At 41.2% G+C, this 6,301-nt stretch overlaps 1 protein-coding gene across 1 annotated transcript in view; it reads left to right on the top strand.

Moving 5' to 3' along the window:
* Nucleotides 1–6,301, top strand: part of LOC101852977 — a gene marked incomplete at its 3' end in the record, with an annotated part of 122,827 nt that overhangs the window by 85,208 nt on the left and 31,318 nt on the right.

Genomic DNA, 6,301 nt, shown 5'->3' with positions numbered 1-6,301 from the left:
CACACAGAGACAGACACACATATACATATATGTATATATTTTTTTAAAATAGCCGCCTCCTAAATTATCTAAATTGTCTCGATGAGGGTGTAAAACACATACATTGAAATGGATATATTATATCAGTTGAGCTCAGGGGCAAAGGCTGACATGTCTGACAGGGTAATCAAAGTGAGTCAATGAACTAAATAGAGATGAGCACGACATGTCGAGAACTAATAAACAATATTTACTTATTCCGAGTCGGCATTACTGAATTGTCAGTGAAATCAAATCCCGAATTATTTATGTTCTCCCGTCAAAATGATCGAGAAAATAATATCTTATTTAATACGGAGGGATGACAATACTACCATTAAAATTGGTTTCAAATTTTGCTGTTTTGATCTAACTTTTCGTAGACAATTGATGCCATAATCATGGCATGACCTGATTGTACGTTTGTAAGATGTCTTGAAAAAAGTCATCAATTCACAGCAGCTATAAGCTTTCTGAAGTTAGTGTCCCCTTACCTTTTAGAGGTAGACTCGACTTGACTGCTTTTTCTTTTTGCTTATATTTATCAACCGTTGTAAGTGCTTATAGGACTGGCCCGAAAAAAAAGCATGACATTATTATTATTATTATTCTTATAGGACTGGCCCGAAAAAAAAAGGGGGGGGGGTAGGGCAATTTGATGACCATGTTGTGCACACGATTCACGGGAGATTTCACTACGTCTGCTTAAATTTATAAAGTCTACATCTATGGGTGAGTATTACCGCAATGATACGCCCAAACTTCAGGAAATGAAGCAGTGATTATTTGATTATGTAGACGCTTCGTCCCAGAGGCATCCGTAACTGAAACAAGACATAGCGTCGGCTGCAAGATTCTGGTCAAGTCACATGTCCCTCTGCGTTCTGTGTATTGGAAAAGATTATTCTCAGAACAATTCCCAGCGCGCCGTTACTGACCGGAAGACACGACGCATATGATATTGACGGCTCGCAGGTGAATGAACTGAGCTATAAATGGGCAGTATCTAGGTCGGTGCCTCAGATCGAGGCTTCCTGTTCTGTTTCCTCGATTCTTTTAATTTCATTCTAAATATACTCGAGACGGATAAAGATCTTTATTTTGAACCTAAGCACTTAATTTGTCTTTGTTGCTGCCGTCGGTGTTGTTATTGCTGCTGTTATTTCTATTGTCCTTGTTGTTGTTACTGTTGCATTTACCGGTCTTTCGTGATCTTTCGACCATAGAGATCCGTTTAGCGCTGTTTCTGGATGTGGGAGAACTAATTTGGACTTGATCCCGATAAAGTGTTGTTTGTGTTTCACTGCGAGGAAAGTGGGCGAAACGCTAGCTCATTGTGTATGTGTGTGTGTGTGTGTGTGTGTGTGTGTGTGTGTGTGTGTGTGTGTGTGTGTGTGTGTGTGTTTGGGGCGGAGAGGGGGGGGGTGAATGGCACGATTGTGTTACATCGCCATGAACACGGTTTTGATCATAAAGGAGGCAGAATGTTTCGATGCTGCCTTTCAGGGCCAACCTAGGTTGAATAACAAACGGCGTTCTAGGCGCAAGACCGAGATACTCGATAAAACAAATTTCCCCATTCGAGAATTGAATTTTACGGCGACGAACCTAACCACCAAACCACTAACGCCGGCGGCGAGGCTGTAAAACAAGTGATTTTCAATCTTCTCCTAAAGATGTCAGCTAAAATAACATTAACGTTTTTGTATGACTTCTATTCTGTAAATCTTATCTACTTATCATACCAAGTTTAAGAACGTGCAAGTGTGGTAAAACGCATAATCTAAAAACTAGATGCTTTTTGTGGAAAGTTTAAAACCAAACCATAACACCGATATAAAAGCTTACCGGTAATCGAGTTAGTATCCTCAAAGCAGCGGAGACAGAAAGCTGAATGTGTGTCGCTGTCTGGTGGGATCAGGCGTTCGTCAAATTTTTCAATTTGAAGAAACAGACTTTAGCTCATCATCTTTTATGCTCGTTTAAGAACACATGAAAAGTTTGACTTATTTTCCCCCAAATACTTTACACAAATATGTAAACAGTCAAGCTTTGTAAGTCACTAAACTTTGGTTTCCATTTATTCGTTAATTTTACAAGGCGATCCCCCACCTTTTTCACTAACAAATAACTCAGCTTCTATTCAAGATAAATGGGTATTTTTGTCCCCCCCCCAAAAAAATTAAAAAATGAACAAGCACTGCCGAGCCCGAGAGTTAAGTTATGGAACAGTAAAGTAAAAGCGAGGAAAAGCTCTTTCCCAGTTTATTAGACGAGCTAATTAATTGAGGGCTATTTAAAAAGAAATGAAATAAGTGGTTTGGTTGCGTCGTTGTTACCTCTCAACCGTCAATACTTTCGATCACAGAATGTAAGCGACTGTGAACAGATCTCGCGGAGACCTTTGAATTTACGAAACTTTCCTCTCCCTTTCGCACTCCTAAACTCTTTTTTTTCTTCTTTCTCTCAGCCACTCGAATTGGGTGGATTGGATCTAATTACCTACCTTTAGAGATAAAAAACAAAAACAAATATAGATTTATGCAGAACAGTAATTTGCTTCTACTTTTAGTTCACCCAGAGTTATAAGGGCTATGGGGGTTGGGTTGGGTTGGGTATGAGGGTTGAGATGAGGGGTATGGGGATTTGTTAGAATATGGAAAGGAGGGGGGGGGAGGTTGAGCAGGATGTGAATGGTTCATTTGTTAGGGGTAAGGGATATGTCGTCATCTCCACCCCTCCCCTCCCCGCCCTTACACAAATAAAAAAGGACATCAAGCCACATAGAATCATGTGCTATTGTGACAGGGAATAAAAATCTATATGTAACACAGGAATTTGCTTCTACTTTTAGTCCAACCAGAGAACCTGTGGCAGTCTCGAGCCAGGCAGTTAAGTGGTCAAGATGGTACCAATAACTCCATATGCTCAACAATTGACGAGCGGCGCTTGATTGCACCATGTCGTGACATGTATGACAAAACTGTGACCTGAATACACACAAAAGCAGCTTTCCTAATTACTTATCCGCCAGTGGGGTAAAGGCTGCGGTGGAGGAGGATGGGGAGATTTCTTTGTTGCTATTAGAGCATAAAAATGAAACATCTCAGAGCCTTATAGAATAAGGATTCTAACGGGCTATGTGTACCAAATATCATCATCATCATCATCATCATCATCATCATCATCATCATCATCATCATCATTATCGTCATCATTATCATCAAATCATCATCCCCCTCTTTTACCCTTGTGTAGGGATCTTCACCTATCCTTGAACCAGATATAGTGGAAATATAATAGAAGCTGCAGAAGTGAGGTTTCTTAGGGGACTTTTGAGAACTTCAAGTACAGAAAAGAAATCGAAAGAGAAAGTACTGCAAGAAGCCCAGGTGGGCCGCTCTCTAGTGAGAACAATCAGGAACCGACAAAATATGTCGTCTCTAGGACAGTTGACTCGACATAAGGATTTTGAACATCTTGCTCTCTCGGGGAAAAATGGAAGCAAACGAGACGGGGACAGACTCAGAGTAACTTATTTGGACAACATGAGCAATTGGGTAACGGGGAAACATCAGGATAAAGTGGGATGTTTGAGAGAATCCGAGCGGATAAGGGAATGGAGAACCATGATCGCCCATGTCTGTTTCAGATCTGGCAATTTATGGTGATGACGATCAGAGCATATTATCTAGTTTTTGTCGTCAATCCTTTGTGGCCTTGTGCCGAGTTCAAAGTCGGACTGTCACAACCTGAAGCTGAAGCCTTGGCGTCTGTCACCTTTAAACAAAGTTTTGGTCGTCCATCGATTCGATGATGACTGTACTCAAGTGTTAAGTACTTTTCTTGTGTGGGCACGGAGGTGGCTGTTCAGGCCAACCCCTGATCGTCATGCCGGAGATAAGGACTCATCGAGGGCAAGGAACGCGTCTGGGATGGTAAGGGTCAGCGATTGACACCGTATTTCGTTCACGCTATATCGGCTTGTCTCTTCTCCTCAAAGTTGTATCTCAACTGGGTAGTAAGGGTATCTAATTGTTACCCATTTTCTGTCGATCCGGATTTTGAGAGTGCCCATATCGATGGAATGGTGTTGTTGAACAATAATTTAAATTAAAACAACTCAGATCAAACTTAGAGAATTTTATTTTTAGCTCTAGGTGGGTGGTTGAGAGGGGGTGCCACTGGTAGATTTTACTTTTATAGTTTTAAACAGTTTTATCGGTTCATCCTCCTTGCTACGTTTTCAAAACTAAATAACTGTCATTGTGTCGATTTTGCTTTTATTTAAATCAAGACACAATACTCATATGTCAGTTGGACTTCCGGTTAAATGGTTTTTTGAGAAATCAACCGGAAAACCAGATTATTCAGATTCGATTTTGCTCACCCCGTTTCCCCGGAGTTAGCTGCTCACTCACACCCTGTTCAGCTATGAGCCGCGATGGATAATGATATTCATGAGGAACCTCAGAGATAACGGTGCCTTTCGCCCTGTCTCCTCTCTTGCCAAGGTCATTTTTGCAGATAGTTGTTTGTTTTCAAGTTCAAGGCAAAGACTTGTACTGTTGTAGAGGGATCGGTAATTGGGAGAGCTGAGGGGTGGTAAGAGTAAAAGACACCCCACGCCTCGTTGCCACCGTCCTTAATACCCTTTTCCCTCCCCACACCCTTGTCCTCATTCTCTATTTGAATATGATAATTATTTAGAGCTTCCCTAAAACACTCCCCCTTTTCCCTAATCTATAGACCACACTACAATTGAGTATAAACTTAAAGAATTAGTATTATATAGCAAGGTTAAAAAACTTAGAATCTGTAACTGAAACTGTGAAACTGCATCCTACTTGTTAAATTTTTCCTTCCTCATTGAAATACGGAAATTCAGTTGGGTACACTAACAGAGAATCTCCTCGCCTTCCACTCTCCCCCCCTCCCTCCGCCTTTCTCCACTCCCAAACCCACACCACCCAATTTCCACACTCTGTTAAAACAAAGGTGTTGGGACAGGATGAAAAGAACTTCTCGGAAACACATTTTCTTCAAATGAATTCTACGCTTAGCCTCTGTCTGAATGATTGTATCTTTCCATTCCTCCCCTAGCTCTTTGTCAATTGCCCTTTCCTTCTCCCTCTGTCTCTCACTCTCTCCAGCGGTGGTGAGTGGACGTTGTTGTGCGTCTGCTTCTTTCATTCTTCTTTGTATTACAAGTGCAAACTCCTGTGCTGAATCGCAGTTACAGCAGTTACATTCTCTCTCTCTCTCTCTCTCTCTCTCTCTCTCTCTCTCTCTCTCTCTCCACCTTTTATCCGCCCCTTTTCTGCCTCAGTTCTTTCTCTTTCTGTATACCTCATTTCATCACTCTCTCTCAATGTTCCTTCTTTTTCGTACCCCTTTTCTACCTCGACCCTTACTCTCTCTCTCTCTCTCTCTCTCTCTCTCTCTCTCTCTCCATCTTTCTCTCTTTCTCTCTCTCTCTCTCCTTTAAAAAAAATCTCTCTCTTTTTTGCCTCTCTGATTTTATCTCTCACTATGTCTCTTTATGTTTGTCTTTGTCTTCTTGTGTCTTAAAGAATGTCTCATCACGGCTCCCTCCCCCTCCCCCACTTTCTTCCCATCCCTCCTCTTATTTCTGTGTGCCTCCTTCTATCCCTCTCTCTCACTCCCTCTTTCTCTCTACCCTCTCTTTGTCACACCCCCCTCTCTTTTTTCATCTTCCTCCACCAGATACTGCTTAGGTAAGCATTTTTATAAAGAAACAACAAGCTGATTGAGCGTGAGAGAAGGCAAGAATAATTAGTGATGGAGAGTAAAACCGTGTAACACTACTCTCCACCCCTTTTGTTTCTACTGTTGTCATTGTTAGCTCTTGCACTGTGGATGAATACAAAAACCAGACACCATCAATGAGACACAATTTGTGCGTTTGTTTCTCTATTTTAATTTTAATCCTGACGTCAGTTGGAGACCAAGCTTTCGTAACAAGAGTTATTTCGTCATATCTAGTCTTTTCTACTGATGTCCTTAATAGGATGAATTGCAAATAGCTTTCCATTTGGTCTGTTTTATTGTATTCTTTCGAAATGAATGGACACTCTTAGAGATTAGTAAACAAGTCAACCTAAACATAAACCCAAAAGGACATTGTTCGCGCTACAGTAAATAAGAAAGTAGGGCACTAGTTGGTTGATTAGACAGAAACACTGGAGGGAGATAAGAAGATAAGATAAGATTAATCTACATTGTCCAGATGCTGGTACATTGATTTTGTGTTTCACCCCCC

This window comes from Aplysia californica, unplaced genomic scaffold (assembly GCF_000002075.1).
Source record: "Aplysia californica isolate F4 #8 unplaced genomic scaffold, AplCal3.0 scaffold01269, whole genome shotgun sequence".
Lineage (NCBI taxonomy): Eukaryota > Metazoa > Mollusca > Gastropoda > Aplysiida > Aplysiidae > Aplysia > Aplysia californica.
This window is presented reverse-complemented; position numbering and strand designations above follow the sequence as displayed.